General features: G+C 36.2%; 1 protein-coding gene and 1 long non-coding RNA gene across 6 annotated transcripts in view; one reads left to right on the top strand and one right to left on the bottom strand.

Annotated features, from left to right (window-relative positions):
- LOC148775172 (uncharacterized) overlaps positions 1–5,270 on the bottom strand; it is a 46,367-nt gene extending 41,097 nt beyond the window's left edge. The window contains exon 1 of the long non-coding RNA XR_016039636.1: positions 5,140–5,270. This is a non-coding gene — a long non-coding RNA (uncharacterized LOC148775172). The remainder of the gene's footprint in view (positions 1–5,139) is intronic.
- AKT3 (AKT serine/threonine kinase 3) overlaps positions 1–26,485 on the top strand; it is a 294,820-nt gene that overhangs the window by 108,738 nt on the left and 159,597 nt on the right. The gene's annotated exons all lie outside the window — the stretch shown is intronic.

Raw genomic sequence — 26,485 nt, 5'->3', positions numbered from 1 at the left:
CCACTTCTATTTAATCAATGCTACAATAATTTGGGTCTCTTTCCAATCAAAACTTTAAATAGCTTTTGAAAAAGAACCATCCTTTATGTCATTAACGTGTGCTTGAAAAACAGAAGTTTTGAATTTTGCCTTTGGTATTTTTGACTGGGTTGTTTTGTAGAAGGTTCCAGTTAAATTAGCTTAAATTGCCTCTAGTGTGTCCTCTCTCTATACCTTAAGAGTGAAAACCTCAAATCAGTCATTTTACTTAGAGGATATGAGTTGGCATTGCATGGTACTGAACAGGTAAAAGGAAACAAAGTGTAGGAAAGCAGCTAATTATAGTAATTGCAGCTGGTTTCAAAGTACTTCTGACAGTTTGTGCATAATGCTTACTTGAAAGCATCAAATGGGTGCTAGTTGTGAAATAGAACACCTGTTTGTTGTTGAGCCTGTGTTTATGCAGATGATTGTTGTTGTCAAAGCACCTTGATGTAGAGTAGTCCTGTTTACATTTACATTCTCCCCAAAGGATTAACAGTGTTCTCTCAATAAATTTGCAGTCTATTCTCTTTTCAAAGGCTGCTGTTTGGAGGGTGGTGTGAAAGAGGCAACAAGTGCTTGCTAATCACTTGAATATACATAATTAGCTACAGTCTGGTGCACTGGATTCTTTGTGGAACCATAACAATACTGATTGGAAAAGCTCATAACAATAGATGTGTTACCACATAGTTTTTGAGGGTACGTGTTTATTCATTGGTATTTAGTTCTCATTTTTTAGAACATAAGTTTTACTTAAAAGTATACAAATTCTTGTTCTTTTTAATGAACTAGTGTCAGTTATATAGCAGCTCTTTAAAGTCAACCCTAAATAGCAAATTTCTACTTCTAAAAAGACCAATGAGAGTCTGAGGTTATTATTTAACACATTCAGTTCAATTCAGTTCAGTCACTCAGTCGTGTCTGACTCTCCGCGACCCCATGAATCACAGCACGCCAGGCCTCCCTGTTCACCAACTCCTGGAGTTCACTCAAACTCATGTCCACAGAGTCGGTGATGCCATCCAGCCATCTCATTCTCTGTCGTCCCCTTCTCCTCCCGCCCCCAACCTTTCCTAGCATCAGACATACTTAATAATTCCAGAAATTGCGAAACATTTAAGCTTATTGGGCAGCTAAACTCAATCCACAGTGGAGGATTTTTAGACCAAAAAAAAAAAAAAAACCAACAAAGTTTAAGATGACTAGATCTATATGCAAAGAAACAAAATATATTCTCTTATTTCCTAATGTTCTAGCTTTGTATCATTTTGTTGAATGTCTTTGTTGTGGGAATATTTAGACCTCAAATTTTATATCTTGAAATTCAAAGGGTCATAGGCATTTCAGGTAGCCTTCCATGAAACCTATAATGCTGTGGTAATTGTTTTCCTTTTCCATTCCCTTTTACACTGACATCCATTCAGGCTTCCATTTCTGATTCCTATAAAGTTGTAGACTGATGGTCGGTCAGTCACTAACTTACTGTTCTAGAGGTCCAAGTGTGGTTTTCCTCCCTGCATAAAAATTCTGATAGTACCCTTAGACTTCACCAGTTCTGATATAGAAGTGTTAATAAAGAAAAGTAGCAACCCACTCCAGTGTTCTTGGCTGGAGAATCCCAGGGATGGGGGAGCCTGGTAGGCTTCCGTCTATGGGGTCACACAGAGTCGGACACGACTGAAGTGACTTAGCAGCAGCAGCATAGAGGAGAAGCTTGTTCATATAGGAGCACAGGAAAGAAGCTTGTTAACTGTCTTCCTTAGGAGGTTACAGTGTTGGCCTATTTGGGAGATTCCTGCAGTGTCTCCTGCCCATAACCTAGGTACAGTGTAGCTGTTTAGGTGGTACATGTGGGAGCATTTTACATTTGGTTAGTGAAGTATTTATTTTATATATTGAAGACTACGATTGGCTTATCAACTGTGTAAACTTTTGGTGTGGAAATCAACACAGACTTCTCCTGAAACAGAGTAGAGGCTATTTACTCAGAATTTGAGCAGCAAGAGAGTCAGCCACTTTCACTTTGCCTGATATTCCAAGGCAGGCAGGGGAGTGGGAAAGCTTTACAGTAAAAGCAGGGAGGCTCCAGGTGTGCCCTGATTGGAGATTATTGGCATGGGGAATCTAGAGGCAGGGATCTTATGTGATTGGTTTGGGGAGCATATTTAGCTTTCTCTGGTTAGTCACAAGTTAGAAGCAGGGGCAAAATTAACAAGGCTAGTTATTGTCCAGGTTCTGACTGTTCCGGGCTGTAGAGCTTGTGGTTTGGCTTTCTGGGCTGGTTGCAGAGGTCAGAGTTCTCTCGTCATATATTGTCTGGTCATTGTCTGTTTTCAGTTCAGCCTCTTATTAGGTAGTATTGGTGAGACCAAATGTATTAAGGAAAAATATATCCTTGTAATTTTAAGTATATATACCTTAAACTCATTAATGTTAGAAAGCTTTAAGATTTTAGTGTTTTGAAGTTTTCTTTCAACTGGTTATCCTTTGAAACCTTGAAGAATTGAAAGTATATAACCAGAAGTTTTTAAGAACGTTGTGATTTCCTCTCTAGCTTTGTTTCATAACATTTTAGGTAAAGTAAACTTTATAATCAAAATTCACAATTGCTAGTATGATGCATCAAGAAGCTGAAAGTTCCCAAGAACTCTCTATAAACTTTTCCTGATAATTATTAAAATTTATAATTGTGTCAAATGCTTACTTCGCAGATATCTTCCTCCTGAAGTGTTGATAGGAGAGCCAAGTTTATTGCTTGCTGCAGTGAGAATACCACCTGGTCAGAGCTTTGGCAGTGTCTCAGAGGGGAAAAGGCCAGGTTGTTATGTATTGAGGACCGAAGTTTGGTTTACGGTGTGCCAGGATAGGGGGTGTCTGTATGTGTGCATGCACGTGCATGTGGTTTGATTAGAATTGTATAAGAGCCGCGATACAACAGTAAGGGATTAAAAGAATCTTAACAAACTCTCTGTTGGTACTTTCCATTAAATAACTTACTGTCATAGGACTGCAGCATTGTACTTTAAGCTGTTGAAATGGTGATTTTTCACTTATGTAAAAGAGATGTAGCCGAGGTCCTTAATTAAGGTTAGATCAATTCTTAAAAAATATCCACATTCTGCTGTGGGCAACTATCAAATCAGTATTATAATTCTATTATAAAATTCATGTCAACATCAGATCTATTAAATTTTTGAGGGTTTCTATTTGTGATGCTTCATTTTCTTGGCTTTACTTTTATTTCTTTACTAGAAATACTTTGAAATATGAGGGTGGAGGTTCCTTTTCTGTAGACTGAGGATGTGAAACTTCATTTCTTGAGTTCTAAATTCCCCTGAAGGCGTTGTTTCAAGAATAGGACTTCAGCTTTGCATGTTTCAACCTATAAATTGCAGTTAATGGCAAGAATCCTTATAATAATAAACCTTTGGTATTGTAGGTTGATTTATGAAGACTGACCCTCGGATTAAATTTTGTCTGTTGTCTGCCCTTCATTTTTATTCCTTTAACAAATGTCAGGTTGGGCTGCCCTGTCCCAGTTTTGACCAGTAGTGTGTATATTCAGCCTCAGAGTATATTATCTAGATTGGGCTCCTTTTGAATGTTAATTCATTCACATTAACCAAAAAAATTTATACTGTGTGAATTGCTCATTTTCTGTCATGACCCGGGGGTGTGGAAGTCATCTGTTGAAGACTGAGTGGGCCCACCATTGGGGGCCGGTTTTACCACAGCGTTGACATTCTCTCCTCGGCTCAGGCAGGGAGCCTTGGTCAGGCCACCTGTGCAGTCACCTAACAGGGTAGGATTGCAGAACCTTACCTGCATTGCTTTGATTTAATGTAGTTGTATTTGTGGAAGGATGCTAGGTGTTTGGGTAAAATGAATTCCTCTTTGCTCTCTACCCCTGTCATTACCAAATTGCCTGCTTTTTCATGAGGACACATTGGTTTTTAAAGGCTATGAGAACTGTAAAAGAGGACGAACTGGATTCTCAGTTTGAGCGTTTTGACCCATCTGGAACCTTTTGTCTTTGGTCCATGTTTGTTTCATGTTGTTTTGACAACTCTGTTAGGGCTGTGGGACTGGGGACTTTTCCACAGATAAAGAACTTTCTCTTGGGTTGAGAAAGAGACTATTGGTTGATAAGTTGAGCAAATACAAACTTTTCCAGGAAAATTATTTTCTGGTATTTTGAGAAGTTACTTTTGTAAGTTATAGAGACTGAATTTAGGTATTACTAAAAGACTGTATTAAATATTAAATATTTGCTATAGTTTTCGGTCATTATCTGCTTTAGTTGAATTCACTTTATGTGTAAAATATTTTTATATCTAGTTGGTAGGTCAAATGATATTAACACAACTGTTTTTGATAGATTAGAAAAACTGAACTTTTTCATCCAGGGAATTTTTCCAGATGTTACCACTAGAATTTATTTAAGCATACTCTAACACATATAAAATCTTATTCCTTTTTCATATACTTTTCATGAATATATGAAGTAGATTTAGCCAGCAAGTAGGTTATCCCCCAGTTTGAACTCCAGATTCAGCAAACTTAAGATCTGTTATAATGCCCAGCAACAGAGTAATCAGAACAGACTAGGAAAGGCCAAATATCTTCTCCCAGTAGAAATTTAGCAGTAAGTTATTATTCCTTAAAGTATGGGTTTTAGTCCCTGTGTATTAGAATCCCTTGGGATGCTTATTAAAAGTTCAGTTTTCCATAAATTGTAATTAGAATGTCTAGTTTTGGGATCCTGCCTGATAGGTATATTTATACTAAGTATCCCTGCTAATTCATATTTACACTAAAATTTAGGATTCTTTGTATGATGAAAATCAATCAGAAAAGTATATTTCAGTTGCTGATGTTTATTTAATACATAATTTTGTCAAAAATATAACTAGTAAGTTTCATAATTAGAACATTTTTCCACGTTTTTGTATTTGAAAAGATTGTCTTTGGAAACTAACTTCCTTATTCTCAGTTTTTCGTATTGACTGCTGATTTGTTCACTTAATAGTTCTCTATTTAGGCTTAAAAGCCTTAAAACTAGATGTATAATCAACCTATTTTGTTGCTATATAAAGTAGAAAATAGTAGTCTTACCTTTCTCTGAATTCTTGGTGTTTTTTTCCCCTTATGTCTTGATTTTTGTCCTTTCTCAGTTGTTTCCTGGGTGTAGACTTTTTTTTTGGAAGATCTCAGGGACGAGGGTACTGTCTTCTCCAGCAGTCTCACACAGCATTTGTACAATGGCACAGAAATACAATTTTTTAAAATTGAAGTACAGTTGATTTACAGTGTTATGTTAGTTTCAGGTGTACAGCATAGTGATTTGATATTTTTATAGGTTCCACTCCATTTAAAGTTATTATAAAATATTGACTATATTCCCTATGTTGTATGTAATCACCCTTGTATCTTATTTATTTTATACCTAGTAGTTTGTACCTCCTCTTCCTCTTCCCCTTGTTGCCCCTCCCCCCGTTCTTCTCCCAGCTAGTAGCCACTGGTTTGTCCTCTGTATCTGTGAGTTTGTTTCTGTTATGTTCATCCCTTTGTTTTATTTTTTAGATTTGACATATATAAGTGAAAATGTGTAGTATCTGTCTTTTTCTGTCTGAATTATTTCACTAAGGATAATGCTCTCCAGATCCATCTGTGTTATTGCAAATGGCAACATTTCATTCTCTTTGTATCAGTCAGTTCAGTTCAGTCGCTCAGTCGTGTCCGACTCTCCGCGACCCCATGAATCACAGCACGCCAGGCCTCTCTTTGTATAGCTGAGTGGTATTCCACTTAATGTATAATAACAACACATCTTCTTTATCTATTTATCTGTTGATGGACACTTAGGTTGCTTTAATATCTTGGCAGCTGTAAGTAATGCTACTGTGAACATTGGGATACATATATCTTTTTGAATTAGTGTTGTTGTTTTCTTCTAATGAATGCCCAAGAGTGGGGATTTTGGGATCATGCAGTAGTTCTATTTTTAATTTTTTGAGGAACCTCCATACTGTTTTCCATACTGGCTGTACCTGTTTACATTCCCACTAACAGTGTACTGGGGGTCCACATCTTCCACCAGTGCTCATATTTCTTGTCTTTTTTACTGTAGCCATTTTAACTGGTGTGAAGTGTTATCTCATTTTGTTTTGACTTGCATTTTCCTAATGATTATGATGTTGAACATCTTTTCATGTGCCAGTTGGTCATCTTGTATGTCTTGTTTGGAAAAATATTCCAGTCTTCTGCCTATTTTTTAATTGGGTTATTTGGTTTTTTGATATTGAGTTATATGAGCTATTTATATATTTTGGATATTAACCTTTTATCAAATATACTATTTGCAAATATTTTCTCTCACTTAGCAAGTTGCCTTTTCATTTTGTTGATTATTTCCCTAACTGTGAAAAAAACTTTTAAGTTTCATTATTTCCCATTTATTTTTGTTTCTTTTCCCTTGCCTAAAAAGACATTTTAAAAAGTTACCTTTTCATATCTTTGTGTCATCTATAGCTTCCTTCACTGGTGTCTTATAGTTTTTGGAGGATAGGTCTTTCACCTCCTTGATTAAGCTTATTCCTAGGTTTTTTATTCTTCTTGATGTGATTATTACTGGGGTTGCTTTCATGTTTTCTTATTTTGATAGTTTATTATTAGTGTATAGAAAAGCAACAGATTTCTGTATGTCTTGTATCCTGCAACTTTACTGAATTCATTTGTTACTTATAATAGTTTTTTGGTGGAGACTTTAGAGTTTTCTATTAACAGTATCATGTATCCTGCAAGTAGTGACAGTTGAATTGTCACATCTGATTTAGATGTCTTTTATTTCTTTTTCTTGTCTTATTTCTGTGGCTAGGACTTCCAATGCAGTGTTAAATAGAAATGGCAAGCGTGGGCATCCTTGTCTTGTTTCTGATTTTGGAGGAAAAGCTTTCATTTTTTTTCAGAGTTGAGCATGATATTAGCTGTGGGTTTGTCACAGATGACTTTTTCTTGTTGAGACATGTTTCCTGTATACCAGTTTTGTTAAATTTTTAATCATGAATGGGTATAAATTTGATCAAATGATTTTTCTGCATCTGTTGATCATGTGCGGATTTAGTTTTGTTAATATGTTGTGTTATATTGATTGATTGGTGAATATTTAACCATCCTTGCATCCCTGAAGTAAATCCCACTTGATCATGATATATGATCCTTTTTATATATTGTTGAATTACATTTGCTAATGTTCTGTTGAGGACTTTTGCATCTATATTTTTCAGAGGTAATGGCCTGTAATTTTCTTTTTTTGTAGGACACTTATCTGGTTTTGGTGTTAGGATAATGGTAGCCTCATAGAATGAATATGGGAGTATTCCTTCCTCTTCATTCTTTGGAATAGTTTGAGAAGGATAGGTATTAACTTTTTTTTATGTTTGTTTGAATTTCCCAGTGAAGCTGACCAGTCATGGACTTTTGTTTGCTGGGAGTTTTTTGATTACTGATTTAATTTTAGTAATACTAATGTGTTTGTTCAGATTATTTTTTTCTTCCTAATTCAGTCTTGGAGGATTGTATGTTTCTAGAAATTTATCTATTTTTCTGTTTTGTACAATTTGTTGTGTATCTTTTTATAGTATCCTTTTATGATTATTTTTCTGTAATATTGGTTAGAATTTCTCTTATTTTTACTTTTGTTTATTTGGGTCTCTTGTTTTTTTCTTAATGAGCCTGGATAAAGGGTTGATTATCAGTTTTGTTTATCTTTACAAAAAAACAACTTTTTGTTTCATTGATATTTTCTGTTTTTAGTTTTTGTCTTGTGATGGAATTATGATTGTGTATTATAAATTTAGGTAATTTCTATTTCAGATCTCTTTTTCTAAAGTTTTACATTATAGCATATTTCTCTTTTATGGTAACAAGTTCAAATGTAAGCCTAATAAAACAATAAAAAACTTAAGCCAGCAATCTAGTACTTGCAATATGAATTTAGCAGATGTGTCAAAATGTATGAATTGTTTTTAATGTTAAACGTTTTGTTTGTGAGAATAACTTAACACCTGCTGTGACCTTTTAAGCTATGTAAATTTTAGTGACTGTAAAATTAGAATGTATACCTTACCAAAATCTGTTAGGAAATTATTTAGAATGTTTTAAGCTTGGCTCTTTTAGAGATTTTATTATGTAATATGAAGACATTCAAATTTGATATGAAAACTGAAACATATCATAATTCCTAGTCTTAAAAGCCTTTTTAAAACAGTTATCTGTAGGATAATCTCATCTCTGATGTATGTTATCCAGGAGCAACAGAAAGTATTATCTAATACTACACTAATAGCTGTTTCCTTTTAGCAGTAACCATGTTGGGATCTATGGCTATACCAATACCTTGTTAAAGTACCAAATAGGATTATACTGGAATAATAAATTTTCCAGAGTTATTAATTCCCCTTTCTCTTCATGATATAAAAAAAAGTAAGAAAACATAAAAATTGTAAGAGTACTTGAGATATGGGTTCAATCCCTGGGTTGGGAAGATCCCCTGGAGAAGGAAATGGCAACCCACTCCAGTATTCTTGCCTGGGAAATCCCACAGACAGAGAAACCTGGCAGGCTACAGTCCATGGGGTCACAACAGAGTCTGATATGACTTAGTGACTAAGCAACAACAACTTATTTTTGTAACTCTGTTTGCCAATGGAATGTTTTGCAGTAGCTATTTTAAAAGAATGGTTTACCTAATTTTTTTCTGAGAGATACACTGTGATCTTGGAAGATGTTTAAAAGAAAATGGTGTTTTACATTTTGATTTGATGCAAATTGCATTAATCCACAATGTTTATTACGTTTATAATTTTGAAAGATAATCCTGTTTCAGGAGAGTACCTCTTTAGCTGGTTAAACCCTTGAATTAAGTCAATATTGTGGTATTACCAAGTCTGCTTTTTTCTCCTCACATCTTTTAGACCAGGTAATTAACTAGGGTCAGTCAGGTTGAGACCCTATTTGGATAAAAATCATAGAGCTCTATGTAGTATGTTTGGTAAAGCAATTGAAGACTGTATTTGACACTTGCTTATATTTGACTTAATGCCTTTTGTATTGAAACATGTTTTTAACAGTTTTGTGTGTGTGTATGTGTGTGAACAGAAAAAAATTTTAAACTCCTTAGTGGCAGAGACTGCTTTCATCCCTCTTATTTCTTTTAATACCACTTTAATCGTTTTTAGTTGTACATTTGCTTCCTTTTTTAATGTATCCCTTGTAATACAAAGTTGTTAAGAATTTATTGAGAATATATACTAGATGTTCAGTATAGCAGAGATGGGCTGCTTGTTCACTAAATTCATCTGACTGTCACTCTCACCCCCACCCTACAGAGCCAGACTCTCTCTGTCTGTCTTGATACTAGGTGTGGCCATAGTCTTAAGTACTGGCTCCTAAAATACGAGCAGCATTAAGTTTTGTGACTTCCAGGCATAGCTTGTAAATGTCCCCCGTGTTCAGTCCTCTTTCTCTTGTCTCTTCTATTGGCAATCGAGAAGCCAAGGAGATGGGTGAGACTCTGGAAGGAAGAAGTCTGGGTCCTTGAATTACTGCCTGGAGGAGAGCCACGCATGGATCAGGAATATTTGTTTGACTTTACATAGCCCCAATAAAATTTTGGTTGTGTTAAGCCCATAAGATCCCATGGTTTATCTCTTTAAGTAGCTTACTAACACACTTGTTGAATTGAATAATTTAGTTTACTCAATTATTTAATTCTCTTTGTTAGGAGTTGGAAGTGGGAGTCAAGAAAATAAAGTGAAACTGAGTGAGAAATTGAGTTTGTCTCCAGTTGGAGGAGGAGTCAATGTGGAACTAACTCAGAGATGAGAGATGAATAAAGGATAGTGAGAAAAATTTAGAATGATGTGTTAGGGACCTGGTAAAAACAGAGAGCAGGAAGTTACAGTGTAAGCACGTTAGGAGAACAGTCCTGGGAGCTGGAGGAGTAGGGGACATTGTGAAAAATGAAAACCAAATCTCAAGAGTTGGATAGGATTTTAAACACATATTGGTTTTAAAAATGGGAATTTTGTCTCATTCTGTACACAGTTTGCAAATGTGTTTCTTTGCTTTTTGCAAATTTAGTTCATGAATATCTTGACAAAATATGATACTCACAAAAAAGTGTAATGATTAAATGAACAGAGTTGCAAACATACATGTGTATGCTACAATTTAGATTCATTAGTTAGATTAGTTTTGAAATGAGTCGTCATGTCTGAATTGAGTCATTCTCTTAGGTACATGCAAAGAAAATAATTGAATTATGGCTATGTTTTATGCATATATGAAATACAGTATGTCATATTTTTAAAATGCTTAAATATAGGTGAAATTTACTCTGTGTTTTAGGCATGTAAGATACTGCACAGAACGTTTGATAAGTGGAATATTTATCAATTCATTTAACATTTACATTTTTTGTATTTTAATTTGATACCATTTAACGTTTTTGTGCCACAAAACTAGATTTTTATCACTCAATTAAAAAAACCAGATTGGTTGAATATTGTGACTTAGATAGCTTTTTAAAAAAAGCTTTAAACTTGTAGTCTTAATAAAACATATAAGTTAAAAATATGCTTCACGATTGACCTGGTGTTTCCAGTTTTTATCTCCTGTGTAAATAACAAGGAGAATATGTGCCGTCGTTGGCTTATGAATACCAACATCTCAAGTCTTGTGTTTGTGGCTGTAAGATGTGAGGATTTTCTTGCCCACTGTTCACAGCAGCTGAGCTGCAGATGAAATTACCTTTTATCCCTGTGGTAAGAGACTATCTGACCTGTACTTTGGGTGGTGTTGAGGAAGCAGTGGCAACCTTTGACTGAAGGAATCCTTTCTCTTCCTGGGCGTAGCATCCAGCAAGAAAAGAATGTAGCTCTGTTCTTCCACCCTACACGTAGTCCCATGCATGTTGAAGATCATTGACATGTTGTATATTCAGTGTCCTGAATTCATTATAATGCTTTGTAAAATAGAAATGCTATTAAAGGTGATTTGAGTTTCCAAGATTTCTTATAAGTATAATATGAATGTATGCTGTATAATCTGTCAGTTAGCTGGAACTGAACTGGACTTGAATTCAAAAGAACTGGTCAATGGACAGGTCTCTTCACTGCTCTAAATCTTGGTTTCCTAATCTGTAAAATCATAACATCCTCAAATTTTAATGTTATAAATGACCGAAGGAACAACCTTTCACTCAGATTTCTTTTATTATATTTTTGGTACATGGCCATCCAATGATAGGACGCCTCAACATCATTCTCTTCTCCTGTCAGTTTTCAAACTGTTGAGCAAAATATTTCCTCATTCTTTGTGGGCCATTCATAGGAGCAGAAAATACTGATTGGAATATTAATACATGACCTGTCTATTTCACAAGGTAAGGGGAGGATCACATGAAATAATGGGAGTGAAGGCAAAGTGAAACATTGCAAAAATCTCAAGTCTTGTGATTCATACTGTGTAGTGCTTTTTCAGCTCATGACGTGTCGGAATTAACTGTCATTTATAGTAGTAAAATTATTTCTATGATAAGCTAAGTTTTCAGTCTCTGACAAATTAAGTAACCTTTGGAACCCTGTCTGTCAGATGGAGTCTGTTAGTGCCCTCATATTTTTGATGCTACCTAATAATCTCCATTCAGAAAACTAAGATCATGGCATCTGGTCCCATCACTTCATGGGAAATAGATGGGGAAACAGTGGAAACAGTGTCAGACTTTATTTTTTTGGGCTCCAAAATCACTGTGGATGCTGATTGCAGCCATGAAATTAAAGACACTTACTCCTTGGAAGAAAAGTTATGACCAACCTGGAGAGCATATTAAAAAGCAGAGACATTACTTTGCCAACCAAGGTCCGTCTAGTCAAGGCTGTGGTTTTTCCCATGGTCATGTATGGATGTGAGAGTTGGACTGTGAAGAAAGCTGATCGCCGAAGAATTGATGCTTTTAAACTGTGGTGCTGGAGAAGACTCTTGAGAGTCCCTTGGACTGCAAGGAGATCCAACCAGTCCATTCTAAAGGAGATCAATCCTGGGTGTTCATTGGAAGGACTGATGCTGATGCTGAAACTGCAATACTTTGGCCACCTCATGCGACTAGTTGACTCACTGGAAAAGACTCTGATGCTGGGAAGGTTTGGGGGCAGGAGGTGACGGGGACAACAGAGAATGAGATGGCTGGATGGCATCACCGACTTGATGGAGGTGAGTTTGAGTGAACTCCGTGAGTTGGTGATGGACAGGGAGGCCTGGCGTGCTGTGATTCATGGGGTCACAAAGAGTTGGACACGACTGAGCGACTGAACTGAACTGAACTGAATCTCCGAAAAATAAAAATCTTGACCCACAATTTAAAAACTGTTGGATGAGAATCTTTGGGAGGGGTTTAGATTCCCAGTGCACAATAGTAGTAACCAAAAGACTGTAACACAAACTGAAGTTGTAGTCATGCGGAGTCATATACACTTTTGCCACATGATTAGTTTAGTTCTTGAATACACCATGTAAAAACTGCTTGCATAAAAACATGACTGTTTCATGTACTAACAGCAAATGACAGACTCAAGTGAGTTCTGCCTGGATGTGTTAATAGTTCCAACTGGTAGTCATTCAAAACCTAAAGCAGTTTGGGGTAGGTTACTGTTTTTTACTGTGTTCACTGACTAATTCCTGAAAGCTTATAATTAGTAATTTTTCCAGTTACTAAAACTAATCCAGTAAGTTAGAAATATGTTTCTTGAGGAAGACACACATGCACACAGCTAGTATGGCTAAGTGTACTAGAGAGGCCAACGACTTACTGCTCTCTCTGTAGTCCTTTGTAAGGAAAACTGCTCTACCTTCACTTCCTGTTATTTGGGATAGATACTCCTGCCCCAGTCAAGCTGATTAGTGGACATCTGACCCAAGAACTCCTTCAAGGAATTGGAGAGGTGAAAGACTGAAATAGTTAAACAGATGGAGAGATGAAGCCATAACATTGTGTTGGGGTTAGAATTGCTTGTAACTTAGGAGGGAACTGACCTTCTGAGCAAGGTGAAGAGCTAGTGGGTAGAGAGAATATAGCAGACATTAGAGAGTGAGGCAGTGGAGTGGTGGGGGAAATGGGAGCAAGAAAGAAGAAAGACCAGAAATGGAAACAGAACCAGACCGTGCACAATCCCTGAACAAGACAAAGGAAAGTGATGTTTGTCATTTCCCGTATCTAATTTGCCAAAGTTTTGTCTTTACACCTCTTTTCCTCGGATGATATTTTTGTATTCTTAAATAACCCTTTGCTTGCATTAGCTCAAGTGTGTTTTTGTTCCTTGCGACTGAAAGAACCTTAAAAGAGCACTCAGTGTAGAGACAAAATATCAAGGGTATTTGGCCAAGGCCTGCCTGCTTCTGACTACTACTGTAGAAATACCCTCTTTTTTTTTTTTTTCCCATTCTTTCTCTATGTAATTGTAATAAAATGTTAAGTAATCATTGCTTTTTAATTTCTAGGCCCTCTTGATTTGAAATTCTGTGATAGGCATTGTTAGTGCTTGATTTGCTTTTATTACAGATAGGAGAAGTTTGTTGTAAACGGATGCACTCATTGCTTTTGTTTCTGCTGAAGAAGTCTGTATGAACGTTAGTCTTCTTGAATCTTTTTAAGTCTTGAAGTGGGTTTGCCATCATTGTTAGGGTATCAGCAGACCAGTCATTCTTTTCTTAGTGGTGTGTCACTGACTTTGGCCAAGTATATGCAGGTATTTAAGGGTATCCTATATAATACAAATTGTATTTGGTTCCTGTTATAGGGATTTTGGTTATTCACATTTTAATAAGAAAACATCAACTTTTTACTTCTGTGGCATACATGAGCTCTTAAAAAGATATATATTAGGTAAACCAAAGTGAAAATGCTTATTGGACATAGTAGTATCATTTGGTTCTGTAATTCTAATTTATAAACATTTTCTTGACAGTTTAGTTCAGACTGAGTTTTGTTCTTCCCATTGCCATCCATTCCCCCCTTAGGTAAAGTCTTCAAAATTGTGACTACACAAAGCATTCTTCTTAAACAATTGTTTTTACTCAGCAAATACTTCTTATTAAAGGAGATTTTTAAAATGGTCTTAATTTACCCTTGGACAATTAGATTTTTTGTATTAACATTGCATAGTGCAAAAATGGTTTCAGGTAGATAGAAGTTGTTGGTAGAGTTAGCTAAGGAAAATTGATAATGAAATACTGTAGCACAGTTTTTCGAAATCAGGCCAATCTTTAATATTTGGGAATGTTTAGAAAACTATAAAGCAAAATATAAAAATGAAACATTTTAATTTTAGGGTAAATTGGTTTTGTGGCCCAATGCTAGTAGCATAAAGGGAAGCCACAGCATCGGTAGTTAGTGATAAAGATTTTATTTTCTAAGTTTATATCTTCCAAGGTAGAGATTTATTATAGGAATTTACTGGTGCAACTTTTGGATGGACTGGTCCTTCTGAATGTAATTATGCCTACTTGCCTTGGTGGAAGCACAGTCTTCTAGGATAGTGTTGGGATATCATTACCATTGATATAAACATTGTTTACTATCATGTAAGACACCAGTTTCAAACTTTAGTAGGGACTCCTGAGTTTTATGTTGAACTGAAAGTTTCTTAAAATATATTACTTTTTCGTGTACCCAGAACACTGATCGGAACAGTACTTGTGGGTACATGTAAATAGTAGAAATTCAGACCTGTGATTTCATTTCACTTTACTGGAAATTTCAGTGATTCATATGAGTTCTAGTTGAATAGTTCAGTGTTTAAAATATAGTTCATGGAAGATAAACACTTTACATTTTTTATCTAGCGAGACACACAGCTGTTATTAAAATGAATTTACTTCCAATTAGGGAAAAACTAATCTTATTTTTTTTCCTACTCATATTTTGTTGTCAGAAAAATGTCGCTGTCATATATTGGATTTATAAGCAATGCCCTAATGTGATTAAACACTTTTAAGAAAAAATGGTAGGTAGGTTTTTATAGATTTCAAAGTGGACAAAAATTTATGTTCAAATTTTAATTTAGAAAACTTTACTTTTGCAAACTTGTGGATATATCCTTCTTGTGCCTTTCATAGTGCTTGGCACACGATACTTAAGCTATTTAATTGACAGATTTTCTGGAAGAAAATTTTAGGACACATACAAGGAAATTCTGGTTTAGGTTTACTGATACATATGGAGAAGAGTTATATTTGCATCAGTGAAATACAGACTTGAATGACATGATCTTAATGGAAGGTCATTTAGTGATTTGCTATATTGAAATGTTCAAATCTGTCTAACAGCCATAGCTTATTCTTTTGGGATTTTCAAAAATATACTGTACCTTAACAGCAACACTCCTATGAACCTGTATTCTTTTTTTTTTTTAGTTAAAAAACATTTTACAAAGTGGACACATTGTTTAATTTTGTTTTGCATTTTCTAGATTGGAGTGCAAGGCCAATAAATTAAACCCAGGCAGTTCTGTTGCTAATTACACACAACTTCTCTTGAGTATCAGATATTCAAATCCATTTTATGAATATGGTGGAGAGAATAACAACTGTAAAACAAAGCAGTGTGCATGTAAGTGACTGTTAGCGTGCATTTCAGAAAGGATAAATGCTCACCATATGGTACAATTACTGTGTCCAAGTTTTCAAATTAGCTTCTCTCATCCTCCTTATTACTGTCTTTAAAAAGAGAGGAAAAAACCCAACATGATTTATCTACTCTGCAGCAGAACTCTTGACGCAAAACAGCAGCCCAGTTCTGTCCAGTTTTTTTTTTTCCTTTAGCATAATAGAGGCTGTCGGACTTTTTTATACTAATTACTGTGTGAGCCTCAGATGAACCCCCTTCAATTCACAGGGCTTTGTTAAGGGAGGAGCTGTCAATGTGTCTGCCCGTTTGCAGCTGTGCTGTGGCTTTAGCTTGCTTAACATTATGCTGCTTTTTAGACTTGACAGAAGGGATTTTTTTTTTTTTTTTATTAAGGCAAAGCAGCCTTGTAGCGAAATGGTTTAAGCAGCTGCATTGTAGGGAAGCACAAAGAAGTTATTATTGTGTCTGTTTAGGGGGGTGGAATGGAGGGGGGGATATTCGGCTGCTGTTGATGCCGATTGTTGACTTGCCATCTGCCAGATAGGGAGAAGAAAAAAATGACAGCTCCAGCAGGGTGTTCAAGAGGTTGTTTGGAGAGACGCATAAACATGTGCAGATGTCGAACTGAATAATGGCTAGAACTTGAGACGGTTTATGATGCTGCTGATGTTTGTGCATATACAGAATGAATGTATGTGTGGATTTGGTTAACCAAGGCTACATACTAATTATCATTGTTTTCCTGCATGCCCCTTCCCCTTAGTTCGTTAATTAGTTTAGGGGCTTAGTACTTCCTCTTCCTTCTGTTATTCACATCTAGTTTTAGAAAACAGCTTCTTTTAAAATGGCAATAAAACCTTCCTTATTTCTTCATACACATGATAGCTAATCTGTTTGGTTAGTATTAGGTGTGAGTTGCTAACTGATAACAGGAGATTTTGATTAGGAAATAAGTCAGGTGAATCACCTTACTCTTAATGCATACATTTATTAACAGTTTGACACTATTCACTGAGTTGATTTTATAGCCTACCACTAGGGGTGAGATACTACCAAATTCACTTTACTAAGTAATTCCATCATACTTTGAACTTAGAGGATACAAGTTGTGAAACAAAGTTATATAACAGCCTGGTCTCCTTGGTTACCCTTCTTTCTCTTGGTTGTCTTTGATTCTGGAAATGATAGTTACACGTTTTCTTTATGGAGTAATGCATTGGTTGTCTATTTCCTTCTGATTCGTTCTTGTCATTAGATATTAGAGATTTGATATGTCTGTAATCTTTTTAAATACTATGATAACACTTTAGGGTGCACTAAGTATGTTTAGTTAACTTTTTTCATTACTTTGACTTTAAATAATTGAAAAGGAATAGTGATGCTAGGTAAAATTTCTGAAAGGTATTTATGTTGTAGAACACCTTACAGTTTTGCAAAACTTTAAGACCAATCATATATGAGTTTATTAGAAAATGGAAAGAGAAGCTCTGACTTTCTCTATTTCTATCACCAAAAAAAAAAAAAAAAAAAGTGCGGGAAATTAGAGAGTTTTTATTTTGACTTTTGGTAAACTCATGCTTTCCTAAAACATTTAGGGTTTTTTTTCCCTAATTAAGAAGAAAGCCTTAAGTGTGGTTGAAAGGCAAACAGACTGACAGAGCTTTATGTCCACAGTAATGTCTTTCTGAAAGGACTAAAGGGAGATTATCTGTTATTTTCTACTCTTCAGAAAGAAATAGAGGTCATGTCTATTTAGAAAAACATTCTATCTTAAATGTCGGTTTTTCCCCAAGTGACTAATCCGTATTTGCTGAAAAGGCTAGAGGACCTTTCCTTTGTCTTGTATATTTAGTTTTTTCTTTTATTTGGAAAGCCACACGTATGTCCATATTTTTGTATGTAGAATTATGTACATATGTTTGTAGTTTTATAGTCAGTCCTGATATCCCTGCTAAGCTTGGGAGGAAGCAGCAAATCATTTTCCAGGTAGAGGTGTTAAACTGAGAGTGTGGTTTGACAGTGGCCGGGATGTTAGTGAGAGGCTGAACAAAACCAAGCTTGTATAAAAGCAGACTTGCAGTTCTGTTGCTTTATTCATCATATCATGTTACCTCAGAACCATTTGTAAGATCTTTATGCAGGCAAATATACTTACTGAGGTGTTTGAAATATTCAAGGCAGAGTGTCTTTGAAGTTACTCACACCAGATTTAAATATCAGTTAACTTAAGTGAGTCACTTTATGAAAGTTCCTATAACATGTCTGAATTTCTTCATATGCTGAAAGAAGGAAACAACCACTGATATTTAAGGATCTTGTAAAAACTAAATGAGATAGTATCTTTGGAATGTCTGGAACATGTGCAATAGTAGCTGTTACTAATATTTTGTTTTTGTTGATGTATAAGTCTAAAGCCCTGTAACTGTTGTGATTGAAGGGCTTTTATAATGCCTACTTGCGGTAAAATGAGCACTCAAAGTTCTCAAGAACCATCGAAGATATATAAGGTTTTTTTTTATAACCTAACATTTATTTGGTGATTTATATGATTGCTTCATAAATCTGAAGGGAAATCAGTTATTTCAAGAGAATATCAAGAAAGTTGTTGAATGTAACTAATTTGGGGGTGTGAGATCAGTGGTCATTTAGTAATGATGATTTTATGTTCAGTTCAGTCGCTCAGTCGTGTCTGACTCTTTGCGACCCCTTGAATCACAGCACGCCAGGCCTCCCTGTCCATCACCAACTCCCGGAGTTCACTCAAACTCATGTCCATCGAGTCAGTGATGCCATCCAGCCATCTTATTCTCTGTTGTCCCCGTCTCCTCCTGCCCCCCAATCCCTCCCAGCATCGGTTGTATCCTATAAAATTATTTTTCTACTTCAAAAATTTAGCACAGGGTTGCAGAAAATTATATTCATTCCCTTAATTCAATATTAATCCCGTTATTTTGGAACCATATTTTTCTCTGCTATGTGTGCATGCTCAGTTGCCTCAGTCATATCTGACTCTTTGCCACCCCGTAGACTGTAGCCTGCCAGGCTCCTTTGCCCATGGGATTCTCCAGGTAAGAGTACTGGGCTGGGTTGCCATTTTCTTCTCCAGGGAATCTTCCCAGCCTGGGATCAAACCTGAATCTCTTAGGTCTCCTACATTGGCAGGTGGGTTGTTTACCACTAGTGCCACTTGGGAAGCCTTTTCTCTGCTATGGTCAGTACTTAAGCTGTACTGGGGTTATAATTACTTTTAAAATAAAGGTGTTTGAGCACCTTACAGTTAATAAATGTAATAACTGTAGTGAACAAACAACACTAAAAAGAATATTTTATCTCCTCAGGGCATTATAAAGCATTATTTGATTGTTCTAACTCTATTTTGCAGACAAAGAAACTGAAGAGGCTCATATAGTGAATATAGTGATGAAAGTTCTGGGATAAGCAGAAGTGTTCTTTTTAAGAGGAGTAAAGAGGAAATGGCATTGATTGACCTTCAGCAATCAATAAATTCAGTATAGGATGGTTATCACTCAGATGTTGATGGTTCTTTAAGGTTTTTCTTTTAAAATTGTTGTTTCTGTCACGTATTCTTTCTTCACTAAATATTGCTAAGTAATTTTGGATGAAAGACGAGGGATGTTGAGACAGCTGCCTGATCCTGTTTCTAAGAGTGGTTAATAGGACTGGGTATAGTCACTAACGGAAAAGGAAATGACAACCACTCCTTGCCTGGAGAATCCCATGGACAGAGGAGCCTGGTGGGCTACTGTTCATGGGGGTCACAGAAAGTTGGACACGACTGAGTGACTAAGCACATGGTCAGTAAGGTCTTCTATTTTAGTTTTGAAGAATAAATTGGTTATAGTTTTTAAATGAACTGCAGTTTGAGCAATACTAGCTTCATACTATGCTATTTTAATATTTAATAGCACCTGGGTGTGAATGCCAGTATTCAGATACAGGTAATTAGTATTATACTCCTAATTTTTTTAAAAAAATGATGTTTACCAAGAGCAACTTATAATGCTAAAGAAGTGGAATATCTCCTAGTCTATGAAATGTATCACAGATTAGGATGAGTTTATTTCACATATGAGTCAAACTGTACTTGGTGATCTTCAGGATAATTTTAAGAAAACTTTAGGAACTTCTAACTTTAGTGGTATATAGATGTATTTGAATTGTGCCTCAGAAAAATCCTGCATGAATAGTAATTTTTAAAAATATTGGCCAGTCTGTTGAAAACAGGAGAATATTTTAGTCTGACATTCTTTAAGGCGTCTTGCTAAATGTTTTGGCTTAAAATTTTTAATGTGTTTAGTTTTAAGAAAATCTGATTAAAGATGTTGGTAAACTTGGTAGCACTTTTTAGAACAGAAGATGATTAAGATACAAAGGCAGAAAGGCATAAACCGTGAAGTTCATGTGCTTTTTGGCTAGACGAGTCACTTATTTGCTTTTAGACTGGAACACAGCATCAAAGTTCATAATTTTATACTTTTAAGTGAAACCACATAGAACAGCAGCTGTTGTTTCCTGGCATCTTTCTAAGGAGATATTTAAACAAGTATATATATATTTATTATAGAAAAAAAATTTATAAAATGTCCTTCTTTCCCATCTCTTCATTTGCATTGTTTTCAATTCATTTTTTTAAGATAGCTGTTTGTACTTTCTGTTTTAGTAAAATAAGACTTGGAATTTAGTTAAAAAAATTTTTTTTACCTTAAAAATCAGTATGAAAATTAAGTGGGTGCTTTGACCTTTTAGTGCCAGTTTGTCATTTGAATTGTATTTTATTAACAAATTAATGGTTCATAACAATTGAACCTATTGGCTGTTAACTGCTTATAGGAAGAAAATGGAACCCCTGTATAGTTTAGGACTGAATGTTAATTGATTTGAAGTGCTTCACTCAAAGACGTATATGTTCTCATGTCCTGCAATGTTTAAAAAACAAATTATTCTACAGAGATCATTATAATATAGATTTAATAAACAGCATGCAATCATTTATATAATTTTTCATTTTAGTATATTTTGAATAACTTCCATGATATTGAGTCTTCAAGTCATTTTCCTTCATGATTTTTAAGAAAATCTTTCCTCTCAAACTTACTGGAAACATTAAAAAATGTTATTGTACTTATAGAAGTATGCATAATGACAATAAAAGAAATCCTTATGTACAGTGAGCAGATACTCAGGTTGTTTCATTAAAATTTATTTATTTTTGAATGGTAGGTAAAGATTGTTTTTGAATTTTCTGCCTATGTGTTAGGTAATACTGCCCTCAGAGGGCCAAGGTAAGTAAATTCATTTTTAACATTGAGAAACAACTTTACTGCTGTTTATCTGATCTTTAAACTTGCACGGGGAGGAGAAATGGACTTCTTTGAATCATTGAATAGTGTTTGATTTATGGTTGCATCTCTTTGATTTTTCTGTTCTTTAAATGTGTTAGCTGTATCTGTGTACTTCACTTTGATGACAGCCTCTAAGCATGTTCAGTGCTTTTCTAAGAAAATTGTACCAGACTACTGGCCACATGTTGCCGAATTAGATTGGTTTACAATGGGGATTAGGAAATTACCTAGAAAAGAAAGTTTAAGATGATTTTCCTGGGTATGTGGGTGTGTTTTACTTTTTGTTTCTTTGATAATGACTATTCAGTGAACCACACTTCTGAATGTATGGTAGCATTCATTGAAATGGAAGCATTATATTCCCCTCAGTTTTATAAATTGAAGCATAATCACATCTTTAAAATATAGTAAATCAAAAATAATGTACTTTACTAGAAATGCAATTGTTACATGTAAATATAAATATACCAGAAGTTGAAATATACTATTATTCCATCTATAAAAGCCTAAAACTAATGTATGTTTTAACATGTCTCTGAATTCAGAATGTTTAAAGTTAAGTGATAATTAACTCATGCAATGAAAAGGTAAAGTGGGAAAGGCCTGATGTCAAAATACTGAGTTGCATGCTTTTGCCTTTTGCTTTGTTTGTATATCGTAACTTTCTTAGGAGATAATTTGAAAGAAACATTGAGATGTTTAGTAGTAAATCCAATGAAGTGCTTGATTTTTTTCCCCTAGAATTAACTTGATACTAAATTAAGAAAGATTGTTTCTGTAGCAGAATTATTGGTTTTTAATGGAAGATTTCAGTTGGTAAAGAATAAATGACATGTAATTCATTATTATCAATAACAATAGGGGATGAAAGTAAGATATAAGCAAGGTGAAAAACAAAAGTTGAAACTTTATCCACTAAAAAACAGCACCTACTTTTCTCATAATCTGGAACAGTGATAGTATATAAATGAAATTAACAAATTGCATTTGAAATTTTTTTGTTTTTTGTCTATTTGTTTTGTTTTTTGAGGGAGGGGATGTCGGTAGCCCATACAGGGAAAAAAATCCTACATTTCACTTTTTAAAATCATTACCAGTCATGTAGCATTATAAATCAGTATCTGTATATACCATACCATTTTGTCCACTCCCCAAGCCCCCACTTCCCCTCTGGTAACGGCTGATCTGTTCTGTTTATCTATAAGTTTATTTTTGTTTTATTTTGTTTGATCATTTGTTGTTGTGTCTTTTTTTTTTTTTTTTTTTTAGTTTTTTACATTCCACATATGACTGAAATCGTATGGTATTTGCCTTTCTCTGACCTATTGCACTTCAACATAATACCCTCAAGGTCTATCCATGTTGTTGCTAATAGCAGGATTTCATTTTTTATTTATGGCTGAGTATTAGATTGAAGGGAGAAGGCAATGGCACCCCACTCCAGTACTCTTGCCTGGAAAATCCTACGAATGGAGGAGCCTGGTAGACTGCAGTTCATGGGGTCGCTAAGAGTCGGACACGAGTGAGCGACTTCACTTTCACTTTTCACTTTCACGCATTGGAGAAGGAAATGGCGACCCACTCCAGTGTTTTTGCCTGGAGAATCCCAGGTATGGTGGAGCCTGGTGGGCTGCCGTCTGTGGGGTCACACAGAGTCGGACACGACTGAAGCGACTTAGCAGCAGTAGCTGCAGCATTAGATTGAAGGCAAAAGGAGAAGAGGGTAGCAGAGGATGAGATGGTTGGATAGCATCATGACTCAGTGGACATGAACTTGGATAAATTCTGGGAGATTTAGGGACAGGGAGGCTGGCATTTTGTAGTCCATGGGGTTGCAAAGAGTCAGATACAACTTGGCAACTGAACAACAACAACAGATCGTTCCATTGTGGGCTTCCTTGGTGGCAGTGAATCCACCTACCAGTGCAGGAGACATAAGAGACGCAGATTTGATCACTGGGTCAGAAAGATTGAGAGACTGAGCATTATTCCATTGTAAATATTGTGATTTGTACAGAATTATTCCATTGTGTATATTGTGATACGCACACACGCCTGCTTGCTAATTTCTTCAGTTGTGTCTGACTCTTTGTGACCCCATGGACCATAGCCTGTCAGGCTCCTCTGTCCATGGGATTCTCCAGGCAGGAGTACTGAAGTAGGTGGCCATTCCCTTCTCCAGGGGCTCTTCCCAACCCAGGGATCAAACCTGTGTCTCCTGCATTGGCAGGCAGGTTCTTTACCACTGAGCCGTCAGGGATGCCCTGTGCGTGCATGCATGCTGTGTCGCTTCAGTCGTGTCTGACTCTTTGTGACCCCATGGACCATAGCCCACCAGGCTCCTCTCTCCATGGGACTCTCCAGGCAAGAATACTGGAGTGAGTTGCCATGCCCGTCTCCAGGGGGTCTTCCCAACCCAGGGATTGAACCAGTGACTCATGTGTCTCCTGATTGTAGGTGGATTCTTTACTACTGAGCCGCTGAGGAAGCCCCCAGGGAAACCCTACAATGAGCCAGATGTTCTATGTGCATTACAAATATCAATTTATTTCTTCTTCAGTACTGTTGTCCCCACTTTCCTAAAGAGGAAGCTGAGATACAGAGAGATTAAACAGCATGCCCAAAGGCACACAGCTAGAGTGACAGAGTTGGCAATTGAACTCCCGTGTGTACTCTATAAAATGCTGGCCTCAGTTTTGAAAGCTTGAGTAGTAGGGCAGAGTAGAATTTTGTTGATTGTATTAGATATTTATTCAAATCTCAACTTTGTCCTGTACTTGTTACTAGCGTCTCGGAGCCTCAGCATGGCTATCTGTGTCAAGTTAGGATGCCATCAAAACAATCTGTGCGTGCCTATGGGAACAGGTCTGTTGTGCCTAATACCTGAGCACAGTGCATGGCTCAGGATATTCAAGTGTCCTTGCCTGCCTTACATTCACCACTTAGAACTGTGATGTGAGTCTCAGTAAGTATATCACCTAGGGAAAGCAAAGGAGAGAAGAGAGAACTTACAGAAGCCCATGAATTCACCCTCAGAATAATAGTTTGTGATTTGATGCAGTGCAATTTTTGGGTCCCATGCTATTGGAAGTAGGCTTCTAAGGTGGCTCAGTGGTAAAGAATCTGCCTGCCAACGCATATATATGGAATTTAGAAAGATGCAAATGATAACCCTGTATACGAGATAGCAAAAGAGACACAGATGTATAGAACAATCTTTGGAACTCTGTGGGAGAGGGTGAGGATGATCTGGGAGAATGGCATTGAAACATGTATGTTGTCATATGTGAAACGAATCACCAGTTCAGGGTCGATGCATGATACAGGATGCTCGGGGCTGGTGTGCAGGGATGACCCAGAGGGAGGATAAAGGGAGGAGGGAGGTGGGAGGGGGGTTCAGGAGGGGGAACTCATGTACACCCGGGGCGGATTCATGTCAATGTATGGCAAAACCAACCAATATAATATTGTAAAATAATTAGCCTCCAATAAAAAATAAATTTAATTAATTAAAAAAAAAAAGAATCTGCCTGCCAATGCAGGAGATGCAAGAGATGCAGGTTCAATTCCTGGGTCAGGAAGATTCCCTGGAGAAGGAAATGACAACCCACTCCCGTTTTCTTGCCTGGAAAATTCCATGGGCAGAGCTACAGTCCGTGGGGTTGCAAAGAGTCAGACCCAACTGAGTGACTGAGCTCACATGTGTGTAGGTTTTAGGTTACATGCTATGCTATTGGAAAGTTCCTGTAGGAGTCTCTCCATTGGCGAGAGTCTAAGATAAAACCTGGTTCTGTTTTGTTGAGTTTTGTTCTATAAGGCAGTGATTTTAATTACAGGGGTGGGAAGGTTGAATCACATGAGGGTTTTTTCAGATGACATAGCCCTCCTCCTGATGAGCCTTCTCTGCCAGCTTCCTATCCCTGCCATAGTGAGACACTGTTATTGTTGTCTATTCTGTCCATCAGGTATGTTACCACAGAAAAATGGATTGAGCCGTGCAGGGTTGTGTTTTAGGGGGATTTCCATTTGAAAGAGCTTTTCTGACATGAATGTAGTCCCTCTTCTGCATAGTGGTGGGTTTACTCATCCATTCAGTTAGTGGAAAACGCAAGCCTTCTCCGTGGTAGGTGCCGGTGGTACATGTAAGTAGGTTTGCAAATGGGCTCAGTACTGATTGTTTACTGCAGTGCAAGATATTACATTGATTTTAATATATAGAGAATATGATGTGGTGAAATGGAAAATACGTACAGTAAGGAAATTGTAAAAATTTCCAATGAAGCCTTTTTTAAATTGGTCCATTTCTTTGACATAGTTAAGTATTCTGTTGGCCCTCACTACTCTGTTAAAATACTGCAGGAAGGACTGTATGTTTAATGTAGTGTGTGGAGTTGGAGTTTTTTTTCCTGTAATGCAGAAAGCAGATTAAAAAGAAAGCTTTTTTTGCTTTTGCAATCTACAAGGGCGTAAATGTAAGCAAAATAATAATTTAGCTCACATTTAACCCAGCAGGAAGCTGAGTACAGATTGAGTAATTCTCCACAACATATCTACTGCTATGTAAACTAATCTCATGGTTTATTCTTCATTAAATTGCCAAGATGCTATTTTTCTGTTGGCTAGTTTGTATATGTGCTTTGTTTTCTCTCTCCCCCTCCTCATTTCCCTTGCTTTCTCTCACATTAAAACTTTATACTATAACTCTATTAAGATATTCTTACGTTTGTAAGAATAATAAGCATCACATTTTTGGCTTACAGTGTAATGTTTCCTAAAAACAAAGGGAGCCAGGATTTGATTAACTAATTTACAGAATACTATGAAACAAGTACCAGACTGTTAAAGGTAGATGGTAATTGTGCAATTTTCTGGATAACAAAAGAAAATTATAAAGTAGACTAAGTAGTGGCAGACTTGGCATTCTGAGATCTTAGAGAAGCTGGCATTCCAACATCTTGTGGGATTCAGTGCTTAGGTACTTTCCTCATGATTGCTTCAGCTTCAAAGCAAAACATGGATCTCAGCCTTCTTTAGGAAGTAGATTTGAAAACTACACTCAATATAAAAATGACAAGTTCATGTATTATGCAGTGGAAGAAAAATTTCTTGACTATAATATACTTTGAAAATAATCATGAAGGAGCATATGTGGTAAAACAGGAATGTGGGTACACCTGGAAAGCATTTAAGGCATCTTGGAAGCAGGATGCGGAATCACCAAAATTGTAAACACCTTCCATCTGGCCAGTTACAGTGGTAACGTTGACCAGTACCAGAGCAGACAAATCTCTCATGTGACCTCATGAGATAGCCAGACAAGCTGGGTGAGATGATCATAAAGATATGAATGCTATGCAATACGACCTCATTGATCAATACCATACAGAAAATTATGAGAAAAAAAGATACTACA

This window comes from Moschus berezovskii, chromosome 17 (assembly GCF_049115385.1).
Source record: "Moschus berezovskii isolate FMDL1 chromosome 17, NW_MosBer_1.0, whole genome shotgun sequence".
NCBI lineage: Eukaryota > Metazoa > Chordata > Mammalia > Artiodactyla > Moschidae > Moschus > Moschus berezovskii.
Note: the sequence above shows the minus strand (reverse complement) of the source record. Positions and strands in the feature narration are given on the sequence as shown.